The sequence below is a fragment of the Elephas maximus genome, chromosome 9 (assembly GCF_024166365.1).
Source record: "Elephas maximus indicus isolate mEleMax1 chromosome 9, mEleMax1 primary haplotype, whole genome shotgun sequence".
In the NCBI taxonomy this organism is placed as follows: Eukaryota; Metazoa; Chordata; class Mammalia; order Proboscidea; family Elephantidae; genus Elephas; species Elephas maximus.
Genome location: NC_064827.1, coordinates 40095423 through 40111600, shown reverse-complemented (window position 1 = coordinate 40111600; position 16178 = coordinate 40095423).

Genomic DNA, 16178 nt, shown 5'->3' with positions numbered 1-16178 from the left:
CTCTGTTCTGTAGGATTACTATAAGTTGGAATCAACTCCAAGGCAACATTTTTTTTTTTGGTTGAGTAGATTTTTAACATATCTATAAATGCATTGCTAATAATTATAAACTGGAGGAAAAAATATGGTGAGAGTTGATACTTAGATGGACATATTTGGACACAGAGCAGCATTGAGAAAGGTATGTTAACAGGGTCTATGAGAATGCACAAGAGGAAAAATGGGGATAAAAGAGTTTCTCAAGAACTTGCTGATCGTGTAAGTTAATTTGTCCTGATGGATTTATTAAAAGCTTTATTGGCATAAAGTTAACTGCACATATTTTAATTGTATAGTTAGATAACTTTGGCATACGACATGTGAAATTATCAACGCAGTAAAATAATGAACATATGCATTACCCTCAAAAGATTCCTCCTGCCTGTTTATATTCCCATCCTCCTGCTTACAGTCTGCCCCATTCTCAGGCAACCACTGATCCACCTTCAGTCACTATACATGACTTTTCATTTCCATACACATGGAGTCATACAGTATGTACTCTTTTTTGACTGATTTCTTTCACTCAGCATAATTATTTGAAGTGTCACACATATTGCCGTGTGTTTTGTTTTAAAGCTGAGTAATATTCCAATGTAATACTCTCCTTTTAAATGCCATCTTGATCCACTATTAAGGCCCCTGCTGGAGGTGTACTTGTTTTCCTTCTTGAATAACAGATTACGTCAACTCTTTAGTCACTCACCTTATCAGATTTTCACACACCTGAGCCACTATGCATCCATCCTAATTGCCCTGGAGCCACACACCCAACAATTAGGGACAGTCCCTATGTCCCCTGAGCCTACAGAATTATTCAAAATGTCCAATTCCCAGGGAGCCCAGGAAACCTAGCTAAACCTACCCTGCTTGTCATACAAAAGTCCTCTCCTACAATTACAACTTGTTATTTTGTCCCCAGGTATAACTCCCTGTGTGGCCCTGTGTCAAGGCATGCTGTGGCTTCCCCTCTGGAACCTGTGAGTAATAAATTTTATTTGTTTTCTGGTATTCCTTCTGAGTCCCACCTCTAGGTGCTGCAACTGACAGACCATTCAGGATACCCATAGACCTTTTTGGGTCAAATAAAAACAATATACCACAGTCTATTAACAGTTTATTCACCTGTCGTTGGACATTTAGGTTGTTTTCAGGTTTTGGCTATTATACATAAAGATTCTATGAGCATTGATATACAAGCCTTTTGTCTTAGTCATCTAGTGCTGCTATAACAGAAATACCACAAGTGGATGGCTTTAACAAGGAAATTTATTCTCTCACTGTCTACTAGGCTACAGATCCAGATTCAGGGTGTCAGCTCCAGGGAAAGGCTTTTTCTGTCAGCTCTGGAGAAAGTTCCTTGTCATCAGTCTTCTCTTGGTCTGGGAGCATCTCAGTGCAGGAATCTCAGGTCCAAAGGACGTGCTCTACTCTTGGTGCTGCTTTCTTGGTGGTGTGAGGTCCCCAACTCTCTGCTTGTTTCCCTTTCCTTTTATCTCCTGAGAGATAGATGGTGGTGAAGGCCACACACAAGGGAAACTCCCTTTACATTGGCTCAATGAGGTGACCTGAGTAAGGGTGGTGTTACAATCCCATCCTAATCCTCTTAACATAAAATTACAATCAGAAAATGGAGGACAACCACACAATACTGGGAATCCTGGCCTAACCAAATTGATACACACATTTTTGGGGGACATAATTCAATCCATGATACCTTTGGACATGTGTTTCTATTTCCACTAGAGCTGAATGACTGGATCTTATGATAGGTATGTGGTTAATTAAAAACAACAAAACAAGACAATAAACTATTTTCCTAAGGGTTTTGTATATTTCACATTTACACTAGAATTGCATAAGAGTTCCAGTCCATCCGCATCCTCACTGACACTTGGTATGGCCAGTGTTTTTAATGGTAAAGATTATAATAGGTGTCCACCACTTACCTGTCAGTTTGTTGTGCTGTTGTGGCTTGTTTATTGCTAAGGTGCTTGAAGCTATGCCATCAGTATTTAAAATGCCAGAAGGACCATCTTCTAAAAAATTGACCACTGAAAATCTAATGAATAGCAGCAAAACATTGTTAGATATAGTGCTGAAAGATGAGCCCCTCAAGTTTGAAGGTGCTCAAGATACAACTGGAGAAGAGGTGCCTCCTCAAGGTAGAGTTGATCTTAATGATGGGACCTTCATTTGCTGATGTGGCATAACTCAAAATGAAAGGAAACAGCTACAAGCATCCATTAATAATCAGAACATGGAATGTAAGAAGTACGAATCAAGGAAAATTGGACGTTGTCAACAATAAAAATGGAATGCATGAAGATTGGTATCCTAGAAGTTATTGACCTTAAATGGACCAGTGTTGGCTCTTTTGAGTCAGACAGTCATGTGGTCAGTCTACTATGCCAGGGATGACAAATTGAACAGGAATGGCATCACATTTATTGTCCAAAAGAACATTTCAAGATCTATCCTGAAGAACAACACTATCAGTGATAGGATAATATCCATATGCCTCCAAGGAAGACCAGTTAATAAGAATATTATTCAAATTCACACACCAGCCACTAAAGTTAAGATGAAGAAATTGAAGATTGTTACCAATTTCTGCAGTCTGAAATTGATGAAATATGCAATCAGTATGCATTGATCATTAGAATGTGAAAATTAGAAAAAAAAAGAAGGATTGGTAGTTGGAAAATATGGCCTTGATGATAGAAACAATGCTGGAGATTGCATGACAGAATTTTGCAAGACCAATGACTTATTCATCGCAAATACCATTTTTCAACAACATAAAAGGTGACTATACACCTGGACCTCAGCAGATGGAATACACAGATATCAAATCAATTACATCTGTGGAAAGAAACAATGGAAAGCTCAGTACCATCTGTCAGAGCAAGGCCAGGGGCCTACTGCAGAAAAGACCATGAAGTCCAAGTTCAAGTTGAAGCTGTAGAAAATTAGAGCAAGTCCACAAAAGCCAAAGTACAACCTTGATTATATACCACCTTAAAAAAAAAAAACTCAAGAATAGATCTGGTACATTGAACACTAATGACTGAAGACCAGATGAGTTGTGGGATGACATCAAGGACATCACACATGAAGAAAGCAAAAGGTCATTAAAAAGACAGAAAAGAAAGAAAAACTGAAATGGATGTCAGAAGAGACTCTGAAACTTGTTCTTGAATGTAGAATAGCTATAGTGAAAGGAAGAAATGATGAAGTAAAAGAGCTGAACAAAAGATTTCAAAGGGAGTCTCAGGAAGACAGAGTAAAATATTATAATGAAATATACAAAGACCTGGAGTTAGAAAATCAAAAGGGAAGAACATGCTCTGCATTTCTCAAGCTGAAAGAACTGAAGAAAAAATTCAAACCTTGAGGTGAAATTTTGATGTATTCTATGGGTAAAATATTGAACCCCTCAGGAAGTATCAAAAGAAGATGGAAGGGATATACAGAGTCACTGTACCAAAAAGAATTGGTTGACATTCAACCATTTCACAAGGTAGCAAATGATCAAGAACTGATGGTACTGAAAGAAGTCTAAGGCGCACTGAAGGCGTTAGCAAAAAACAAGGCTCCAAGAATTGATGGAATACCAACTGAGATATTTCAACAAACCGAAGTAAGGCTGGAAGCACTCACTTGCCTATGACAAGAAAGTTGAAACACAGCCACCTGCCCAACCAACTGGCAGAGATCCATATCTGTGCCCATTCCAAAGAAAGGTGATCCAACAGAATGCAGAAAGTGTCAAAGAATATCATTACCCCCAAGTAAAATTTTGCTGAAGATGATTAAAAAATATCAACAGGGAACTGCCAGAATTTCAACATGGAACTGCCAGAAATTCAAGCCAGATTCAAAACAGGACTTGGAATGAGAGATATCATTGCTGATGTCAGATGGATGTTGGCTGAAGGCAGAGAAGACCAGAAAGATGTTTACCTATGTTTTGTTGACTATGCAAAGGCATTCAACTGTGTGAATCATAACAAATTATGGATGACGTGGCAAAGAATGGATATTTCAGAATTGTGCTCATGGGGAACCTGTACATAGACCAAGAGGCAGTTTTTAGAACAGCGTAAGGAGATACTTTGTGGTTTAAAATCAGAAAAGGTGTGCATCTGGCATGTATCCTTTCACCATACTTATTCAGTCTGTATGCTGAGCAAATAGTCTGAGAAGGTGGACTGCATGAAGAATAAAATGGCATCAAGATTGAAGGAGGACTGATTAACAACCCACAGTGTGCAGATGACACAGCCTTGCTTGCTGAAAGTGAAGAGGATGAAGCACTTACTGATGAAGATCAAAGACTACAGACTTCAGTATGGATTACATCTGAACATAAAGCAATAAATCCTCACAGCTGGACTAATAAGCAACATCATGATAAAGAAAGAAAAGACTGAAGTTGTCAAAGATTTCATTTTACTTCAATCCACAATGAACATCCATGGAAGCAGCAGCCAAGAAATCAAACAACATATTGCATTGGGAAAATCTGCTGCAAAAGACCTCTTTAAAGTGTTGAAAAGGAAAGATGTCACTTTGAGGACTAAAGTTTACCTGACACAAGCCATGGTATTTCTCAGTTGCCTCAACATAATGTTTTCAAGTTTTATCCATGTTGTAGCATGCAGCAAAGCTTCATTTCTCTTTATGGCTGAGTAATATTCCATTGTATGGATATAGGACTTCTATGTATTCATTCATCTGTTGACGCACACTTGGGTTGTTTCCACCATTTGGCTATTTTGAATAATACTGTAATGAACATTGGTGTTAGATGCTATTATTTCCGATGAACTTCAATTACCATTGTATATGTTGTGCTTTTGCTGTAAAAATCTAAGAAATCTTTGCCTAATTCCATGGTCACAAGATTGTACCCTCTGTTTTGTTACAGAAGTTTTATAGTTTTAGATTTTATATTTAAGTGAATAATGTACTTTGAGTTAATTTGTATGTATGATGTAATATGTGGATTGCAGTTCATCTTTTTTGCATACACTATTTTATTGTTCCAGCAATATTTATTGAAAAGACTATCTTTTTTTGCTATGTGCATTTTGAAAATCTGCTATATATGCATAAATATTTAGCATTGTTTCATCTACTTGATGAATTAATGATTATGAAATGATCTTCTATATCCCTGGTAACAGTTTTTCTCTGAAATGTACTTTGAAATGTATTAAGGTTGCTTACTCTAGCTCCCTATTAACTAGTATTAACATGGTATATTGTTTTTGTCTTTTTACGCTTATTTTGCTTTTATATTTAAAGCGATTTTGTTTTTTGGGTCTTGTTTTTGTTTTGTTTTTAGCCCAGTCTTACAATCTCTGAAGCATTTAGTTAAGGTACTCTTAATATGTTTTTTGATGTGGTACGATCTGGTTAGGTTTAATTCTTCCATCTTGGTATTCGTTTTCTATTTGTCTCACCTGATCGTTGCACCCATTTTCCTTTTATTCTAGTTTCTTGTGGATGAATTGAATTTTTTAATTTGATTCCATACTTTTACCAATTTTTTAAATTATTTTAGTGGTTGCTGTAGAGTTTATTGCATACAATTTTAACTTATCATATTACATACATAATGCTATCATCATATGCTGAGATTATTATAATAATTACATACATAATTATTTTCCTGATCTTCCTCATTTCATAATCTCTTCCTTCAAAATATTTATTTCAAAACAGCATTCATTAACTAATCAGACTTTTTTGAACAATGTTAAACTTTTTATTTTCCTCACAAAGTCATCTGGGCAATTCATGTCTTTACATTCTTTCTTAGAATTACCACCCCTTTCAAATCCCATGTGTATTTAAAGATCTCAAACAAATCCCTTCTATGCCACAAAACCTGATCTTACGCCCCTGGTCTTCTTTGCTCAAGTTTGTTTATGAATTCTAATATTAAAACACACATACGTCATTCATTTTTTCAATCTGAGTATATAATATTTTTAATATGTACACATAATACTGCCTCAAATTGAAAATGAGTTCTTCTGGAGAAGATTAAATGTCTTACACATCTTCTGTGTTCACCTACAGCCTAGTATGAAGTGAACCAATATCATCAGCATCATCATCACCCCTTCTTTCTGTATTGAAACACTAGCAAATTTATTGAGAAATTACTATGTGTCAGATACTATGATGTGTTTGGCTCCATATGTGGTCAATAACTAGGTACTATTATTCTTATTGTTTTGCAATAAGATAGTGAGTCTTTGAAATGTAAAGTCATTTACCCAAAAAGCATAAGGAGGATTTTAACTCAGAAATTCTGATTATGTTCAGACTGGCATATGATATAGAAAAATAGCTGCCAAATGGAATTAACAAGTCACTATTGCTTATTGGTATCATGGAAACCCTGGTGGCGTAGTGATTAATGCTACAGCTGCTAATCAAGAGGTCGGCAGTTTGAATCTACCAGGTGCTCCTTGGAAGCTCTATGGGGCGGTTCTACTCTGTCCTATAGGGTGACTATGAGTCAGAATCAACTCGACGGCAGTGGGTTTGGTTTTTTATTGGTATCATAATATCCCTTGTGACTCAGTGGTTAAGTTCTTGGTTGCCAACCAAAAGGTTGGTGGTTCGAAAGCATCAGCCTCTCTGTGGGAGAAAGATGTGGCAGTTTGCTTCCTAAAGATTTATAGGAAACCCTATGGGGCAGTTCTACTCTGTCCTATAGGGTTGCTATGAGTTGGAATTAATTTGACGGCAACAGGCTTACAGGTATCATGAGGCCTCTGATTTGTAGGCTCAAGGCATTTAAGTAGGTAACTACTTAGTTACAGCAAAATTCCAGATATGATTTTCCAAGTTTTTTTGGTATCAAAAACATTTTTGCAAGTTTAATACAACACTGACTTTTTGGCTGATGTGGAATAAAGTTTTCCGTAGCATGTAGTTCTACTTGTGTACTTTATTTAAGATGATATGCTGGTTTTCATTTCAACTCAAACACATTTATCAGCAAACTAAAGTTCTTATTCATGATTCCAAATTTGTGTTGAAGATACAAATATTTAATGCTATGTCTAATTTTAGCAACATTAAAGTAAGTGTGGTGTTCAGTTACAATAACAGAAGAGGGCATACACTTTCTCTCTCACTCTCTGTGTTTGTGTGTGTGTGTGATAGCTCTGGGGTCTTTAGAATTTTATTGTTACAGAATATTTTTGTAACCAAACAAATGCTTCAGTACTGAAAATTAAGCCAAATACCCAGAGGAACTGCCTAACCTTGGATGAAATAGTGTGTTATTGTGATTTGGGGCTGAAATAGCTAACTAGGGTTTATAGAGCTTCTATACTGATAGACAGGCCATAGAAGGGAAAGAGACTCCAAGGAGAACCTCTGCCATCCACGTGGGTATCTGAGCTACCCATATTCCCGGAAGCCTGTGGGAGTTCAGCCATACACAGATCCATGTGAAGAGGAGATACGAAGGTTACAGCTCAAGAAAGGTGCCTAACACTCTTCACTGTTTTTCCATTTTCCCAAAAAACTATGGTGTCTTATGAGAATGCTTGAATTTAGAAAAACATCCAAATTTTTAAATGTTTTCTGAGCAAAGGTTTATTCTATATTTAATTTAATCACTTAGCCCTGTAGCTAATATTTCATGCTGAACAGGCTATTTTTAATTCTGTGAGTGTAGATGATGGGATTTATGGAGCACCAGCTGCTTCCTGGGCAATTCTGTGACAATGGCTCAAGTTTCTATAGCATCTCATGAAATATAAATAGACACAGAAGTATAGATGGTTTATTTGAAACATGTGAATTCTTATTAGGAAAAAAAAAAAGTTACCAGATAAGAAAATCAGGTCAGCATTATTTGAATTGCATCTTACTAATATTGGATGTGTTTTTGTTTTACTTTATACTTTACTTATGTAGTGTGTGTATATTTTTTGCTGTCTTCAAAATCTCTTAATGCAGATAGTGTGAAATGCAATGTTAACCTACTTAAGTAATTTGCTTGTTAAGATACTTTTTGGTGTTTTTTTTTCACACTCTCATTGCTAGAAATAAGAATACAGTAATAATCTTTAACCAAATTGATCAGTTTTATAGAGTTTTTCTTAGCTAATCTTGTCAAATTTGAAGACTGTTAATAGTTTTCTTTAACCTACTTTGGGAATTCCTGGACTATCGTATCTGAATTAGGGCTGTTAAAATCTCTATCTACTTGCAAATATGTAAAATATCTTCACCAGACTCTATAAAATATATTCTATTTCTATGTTATGTTTTCATTTTCAACATAAAATGTGCAGCTCTTTAAAAATATCTTAAACTAATGATGAGCGCAATATTAGAGAATATTAGAAAGTAGATTAGGGAAAAAAGAGGAGAAATTGAATCAAAAGTGAATAATCAGCATAAGGAAATTTCAAGGGGTAGAAAGAAATACAGAATTCTAAACATAGAATGAGAAAGTTTGTCAGAAAAGTTACCGAAAATATGAAAATGGGCAGAAGATATTACTGGGTTATTTTCTTCAGTCCTTATCTTTCTATTTAAAGGCACATTTTTCAATTCTGTAGAAGTAGAAAAGATTTTTTTTTTTTTTAATTTCTGGAAGAGATGCAAATGATTTGTGTCCAATGGAACAGATAACCTCCAAAGTTTCTGGTTTCTGGTTCTGTTGGACACCAACCAGTTTTGTAACCGATTAATCTTAAGATTGGCTATAAACAGCTAGCTTCTTAAATGTTCCCTGGAATGATTTGAACATGTTACTAGGACTTGAATAGATAAACATCTTTGAGATATGTTTATTACATATTTGCATTGTTGTTAGGTGCCGTCGACTCGGTTCTGATTCATAGTGACCCTATGCACAATGGAACAAAACACTGCCAGATCCTGCACCATCCTTACAATCACTTGTTATGTTTGAGCTCATTGTTGCAGCCACTGTGTCAATCCACCTCGTTGAGGGTCTTCCTCTTTTCTGCTGACCCTGTACTTTGCCAAGGATAATGTTTTTCTCCAGGGACTGATCCCTCCTGACAACATGTCCAAAGTATGTAAGATGTAGTCTCGCCATCCTTGCTTCTAAGGAGCATTCTGGTTGTACTTCTTCCAAGACAGATTTATTCGTCCTTTTGGCAGTCCATGGTATATTCAGTATTCTTTGCCAACACCACAATTCAAAGGTGGCAATTCTTCTTCAGTCTTCCTTATTCATTGTCCAGCTTTCACATGCATATGATGTGATTGAAAATTCCACGGCTTGGGTCAGGTGCACCTTAGTCTTCAAGGTGACATCTTTGCTTTTCAGCACTTTGAAGAGGTCCTTTGCAGCAGATTTGCCCAATGCAATGCATAGTTTAATTTCTTGACTGATGTTTCCATGGGTGTTGTTTGTGGATCCAAGTGAAATGAAATCCTTGACAACTTCAATCTTTTCTCCATTTATCATGATGTTGCTCATTGGTCTAGTTGTGAGGATTTTTGTTTTCTTTATGTTGAGGTGCAATCCATACAGAAGGCTGTGGTCTCTTATCTTCATTAGTAAGTGCTTCAAGTCCTCTTCACTTTCAGCAAGCAAAGTTGTGTCATCTGTGTAACGCAGGTTGTTAATGAGTCTTCCTCCAATCCTGATGCCCTGTTCTTCTTCATACAGTCCAGCTTCTCATATTATTTGCTCAGCATGCAGATTGAATAGGTATGGTGAAAGGATACAACCCGGTCTCACACCTTTCCTGACTCTAAACCAATCAGTATCCTCTTGTTCTGTCCGAACAACTGCCTCTTGATCTATGCAAAGGTTCCTCATGAGCACAATTAAGTGTTCTAGAATTCCCATTCTTCGCAGTGTTATCCATAATTTGTTATCATCCACATTACAGTCATAATATTATCTTTTTGGAAATTATACTTCAGCTAATACAATAATTAAGCAACACTTCAAATATATCAATTTTAATGTTTCAGCTGTGGTGCAATTTGTCATGGAAAGTTAAATTTATATTTAATTAAACCCACTGCCTTTGAATCTGACTCATAGTAACCCTATAGGACAGAGTAGAATTACCCCATGAGGACCCCAAGACTGTAACTCTTTACAGAAGCAGACTGCCACATCTTTCTTCCACTGAACAGCTGGTATGTTCCAAGTGCTGACCTTTTGGTTAGCAGCCGAGCTCTTTAACCACTGTGCTAACAGCACTCCTTATATTTGATTAAGAGTAGCAAACACACAATTATTTAATAAGAAGGAAAACAAGGCTATTGAAAAGCATTAGAAACTGAGCTGGAACTAGGATTGAATTCTGTGTTCTTTCTGTGTAACATTTTGAATTCAAGAACTTACTTTGAACATTATTTGAATCAGTGGCAAAATAAATAGTATTTTATGTTTTGGAAACAAGTATATCATAAAAAAGTAGTATAATAAAAATTCCCGTATAAATGGATCTATTATTTTGTGTGAATTTTGATCAGCACAAGGAAGAATAATACTTTTATATCATTCTAGTGCTCTGCCAAATTGAGATGCAGTAGCATTCACTTTACACTTTTGTAAAACCAATTTCAAATGTCCAGCTTCTGGTAGGTTCCCTGTTATGGCAAGCTACCATGGTCCTTCCAACTTGTAAACTGTATATATATATTTTTTTCTTTAGGAAGCTTGTTTAAAGTGCAAGTAAACTCCACTTTGTTATATTTTAAGAGGGGCCTTTTGCTTTGTGCGTTAACTCCACAAACGTAGGGGTTAAATTGAATTAAACTACTCTAGCATGTCACATGATAGAAAAAAAATGTATATAATTGTTACAATTAAAAGCCTAATGGAGAATTCTGAATGAAATGTTTTTTTTCTCCTTTCTCTTAGTGCTTATCATTTTATTATTCAAAGTATTTGTTCATTCAAGCCACTGTGGTATGATGGTTGAAAACATGAGCTATGGAGTAACATTGCACGTGCTCATACCCTTAATACCTACAGTATAATGTGCAATTAGTTCACTTGCTGTAATTAAATTGTTCATAATCTGTAATAATGGTACCTCTCATGTAAGTTGTGAAAATTAAAAAAAAAAAAATGGCTTCTTGTTTCTAGCAGTCTACCTGATTAGATAACTTGAAAATTAACCCAAATGAAATGAATACAAACAAAACACGACATGAAATTTTAAATGTGTATGTGTGTGTTTCTTTGTGTCTGTGTGTGCGTGTAACAATGCATTGTGGAGCTTGCATGAAATTAAGGAATCTGTAGTGCCCCAATTCAAAGTGACAGAAACCCTTGAAAGTAAACAAGATCTCCATACACTTTTTATTTTTGAGGAGATCTTCAGCTTCTAGTTTTCTGGCTGCTGGGGGAACTGGGAACAGGATATTACAAGATTTTCCCCAAATGAGGTGTTTAATAGAACAGACCACCCTAAACTGAGGCCTCCATGGGAATACAGCTTCACGGGTAAAGTCTGTGAGAAAGTTCTCCAAATCAGAAAAAGATGACAAGAAAATATGTCTCTGTGTTGGATCCGACTATGGGAAAATGAGTAATTTCTGAAATGTATAACCATAAAATGGCCTAAAGCGAAGTTTTTAGTGCAATGTCATGCAACCTGGTTTGAAAATCTTAAGCAAAAAAAAAAACACATAATATAAAGTTGTTTGTTTTGTAGTGCTAGCAGAAGAATAGTAGCAGCAAAGCTTAAGTCCTCTGTGGAGGAGCTCAATTTTTATTCAGTCCTTGGCCAATTCCCACAGATAAACTTTTAAAGTAAATAAGTCTACAGTTAAATAATATTAGTACTTCATAACAACGACTCAACATAAAGAAATCAGCTTGGGGTACAAAAACAGTAGCAAAATGCATCTAAGACTTCAAAATAGCAAATTTATCAGATATTAAATATAAAAAATGCTTATATGTTCAAAAAAATAAAAGAAAAACTTGAAAATACAAGGGGACATAAGAGTACACAAAGAATGGCCAAGAGAATTTGAAACTAAGAACCAAGTAGAGATTCTCGATATGAAAAATATAATTGTTACCATTAAAAGCCCAATACAAAATTCTGCTTCCAAGTAGGGTATAGTATATCAGGCATACCTACATTCCAAATAAAACAAGTAAAAAATGAGATAGATTTGTAAAAATGTTGTAACAGTCCTTACACTGTTATAGAAGCAAGGTAAATTATTTTAAAATTTCAGAGAGAAGAAACTCTTCTAAAAGGATGTGGCATTTCTATGTATTTTTCCCTTATGGCATTTGCTAATTTAAGACATCAGCTTAAATTTGCATTTGGTTTAAGAAAGATTGTGTTGGAGCTAAGAGAAACCAGCAAATCAACTAATGGTTGCAAGGGATTGAGTGTAAATTGTAAAAAATGTAGCAACTGAGAAGTAACTAGTTTCCCTCATGAATCATTTGCCCAGTTGTATATCTGCATGTGAAGCTGCCAAACTAGGCTACATGCATAGGACAGGCAGAACGAAATCTCCTACGCTGTCCCAGTGCTTAAGGAAAGGCTAGCTACAGGAAACAATCTTGCCTCAAGCAGATAGCTTGTTTTTTACTCAGGAGATTACTCAGGTTTTGAAATTGAATGGTTAGGAGCATGGAGAATTGGGCTGAACATCTGAAGGGCAAGATTGTATTTCTCATAGTTCTTAAGGCTGGTGAGTGATAAACCTATAAACTCTTAATCAAAACCTAAGAGGATCAGGAGGCAAGGCAAAGATGACAGAGTAGTCAGATGCTTCTGGTGATCCCTCTTACAACAAATATCCAAAAAAAAAAAAAAAAAATCAAGTGAAACAAACATATTTATGACAAACTAGGAGCCCTGAACATCAAAGGCAAAGTTAGAAAATGGACTGAGCGGAAGGGAGAAGGAGAGATGGTTCAGAAGCAGAGAGGAGTTGCCGGACCTGAATCACTGGGGAACTATCATGCACCATTCCCGGGAGCGAATGCAGCAGGCTGGTGGTAGCATTCGGCTGCAGTTTCTTCAGGGAGAAACAGCTAGCCACACAGCCTACTTACACTTTTGGAACCAGAGAACAGCGCTCTCAGCAAAGGCTAAGTTCTTGCACATATTTTACTGTACCCCCCCCCACCCCCAAGCTGGCCTCAGCAGCTGTTGATTTCCCTGGGCCTGAGATAGGCTCTGCTGAGCATTCTGAGCCATTCTCCCAGCCTTGAAGAAGGAATAAATTCACAGTTGGGAGAAAAGATAATCTACAGGATCCACTAACCTGGGGAGCTCAGGACAGATGGATCCTATCCAGGCATAAACAGTCCATGGATTTTGAATACCTGTTCCCCCTGCATGGACCTGTGAGGGCCTATTTCAGGAGACTAGGCCCTTGTTGGCAGACTACAACTCTCAGCTGTGTGGTGGAGAGGTGGGTGTTTGATGTTTGACACCAGTTTGCCTATTAAACAGGGTCCTTACCTACCCACATCAAGGGCCTAAGGACCGGTGGCTCCACTCAGGTCACCCAGCCACCCATGACAGAGGTCCAAGGATAACTGGTACTTCTCAGCCCTTACAAACAAAAGCATTGGGTGCCTATCACCTGCCTGCAGAACCCACCCACCTGTGTGCTCTAGGGGACAGGGATGCACTTTCCTCACAGATACTCGGGGGATGATTCTCAGCCCCCTGCCTTGTTCAGAGCATGATCCCCTGCTGCAACCAGATACCGGCACCTACACCAATCACCCCTGCCCCTCTAAGACTGTAGGAAAGAGCCTGTACCACAGACTTGATGACCAACTACCTGGGCACATGAACTGAATCCGTACAAGAAAGGAGAGTGGATTCCTAGGCTGATATACCTGATAACAGCTCAAGCCACCTGGTGAGAGGACATTAGAACTTCAAAGGCAAAAATAACCAAGCTAGCTCACTAAAGCAACCTATTTGGGCATATCAAAACAAAACAGAGGAAGAAGCTAGGATACGGTAAGCAAACATAAAATAAACTAATACAATAACTTATAGATGGCTTGGAGACAAGAGTCAATAACAAAGCACATAAAGAAGCAGACCAGGATCGCTTCAACAAACTCTCAAAACAAAGAATCAAGAGATCTTCTGGATGAAGGTGCCTTCCTGGAATTACTGGATGCAGAAAACAAAAGATTATTATACAGAACTCTTCAAGACATCAGGAATGAGATCAGGAAGCAGATCAGGCAATACAGAGGACAAGCCAAGGAACACAGAGATAAAGCAGTTGAAAAAATTAAAAAGGTTATTCAAGAACATAATGAAGATTTTAATAAGCTACAAGAATCCATAGAGAGACAGCAATCAGAAATTCAGAAGATTAGCAATAAAATTACAGAATTAGGCAACTCAGTAGAAAGTCAGAGGAGCAGAATAGAGCAAGTGGAAGGCAGAACTGGTGACACTGAAGATAAAACACTTGGCACCAATATACTTGAAGAAAAATCAGATACAAGAATTTAAAAAAAGGAAGAAACCCTAAGAATCATGTGAGACTCTATCAAGAGAAATAACCTACGAGTGATCGAAGTACCAGGACATGGAGGGATAACAGCAAATACAGAGAGAATTGTTGAAGATTCCTTGACAGAAAACTTTTCTGATGTCTTGAAAGATGAGAAGATATCTATCCGATATGCTCATTGAATTCCACATAAAGTAGATCTTAAAAAAAGTGACCAAGGAGGGGGGCCAAGATGGCGGACTAGGTGGGCGCTACCGCGGATCCCTATTGCAACAAAGACTCGGAAAAACAAGGGAATCAATCACATACATAACAATCTACGAACTCTGAACAACAAGCACAGACTTAGAGACGGAAAACGAACAAATACGGGCAGACAGCGACTGTTTTCAGAACTAGGAGCCAGCGCACCAGGCAGGTGACCTTCGGAGCTCTATCTGGGGCAGAGCCCAGGGGGGCAGACGGCACAGAAAGGGGGCCCACCCCTTCCCCCCCGAACCCATCCCGGGAGGAAGTCTAGCAGGTTGGCGCGGGCGGCGTAGGGGCGCAGTCGGAGGGAGAAGCACTCGGGAGGCAGTGACTGATCTGGGAGGGGGGAGAACAGCGTCCCAGCTGGGGTGCTGTACTGCCCGGAGTTAGGCAAGAAGCCGACGGGGCGCGAGCGGGGGGGGGTCAACTATATTTCCCTAAAGTGACCCCAGGGCGGGGCCCACACGTTCGTGCGGGAGGACGCACACCGAGTCCGCGCGTGTGGCACGGCACACCAGAGGGAGAAATCCCCGGAAGTGTCTGGTCTCAAAACAGGGAAAGCAGCATCCCAGACGGGGAGCCATTCCGCTGGGATCTGGGCGCGCGCGCGCGGGCGGGGCATGAGCGCGGGGTCCATTTTTATTACCCTGAAGTGACCCAGGGGGCGGGACCACCTGGTCGTGCGAGTGACACCCTCCCAGTTTGCGCGAGAGGTGTGGCACACCGGAAGGAGAAGTCCCCCGGAGGAAGTGATTGGTCCCGAAGCGCAGAAAGTAGCGTCCCAGACGGGGTGCCGTCCTGCCGGGGCTTGGGCACATGCATGAGCGGGGCGTGAGGGCGGGGTCCATTTTTATTACCCTGAATTGACCCAGGGGGCGGGCCCACCTGGCCGTGCAGGTGACGCCAACCCAGTTCGCGCGAGAGGTGTGGCGCTCTGGAAGGAGAAGTCCCCGGGAGGAAGTGACTGGTTCCCGAACGGGGAAAGCAGCGTCTCAACCCGGAAGTCATCCCGCTGGGATTTGGGCGCGCGCACAGGCGGGGCGTGACCGCGGGACCTAATTATAATCGTCTGAATAGACCCTGGGGGCGGGCCCACCCGTTCGTGCGGGAAACGCCCACCCAGTGCCCACGAGCGGTGCCGCGCACCGGAGGAAGTCCCCAGGAGGAAGTGACTGGTTTCCGAGCAAGGAAAGCAGTGTCCTAGCCAGGGACCCGTCCAGCCCAGATTTTGGCGAACGGGGGCGGAGCATGAACGTGGTGTTCAGCTCTATATTCTGTGGTGCTACACTCCTAGCTCTCAGATCCCTCCCCCACCCTCCCCAGGCGACCCCATTAACATCCGAATACCCGGAGCCAGAGACAGAATTCAGATAGGGATCTGACTG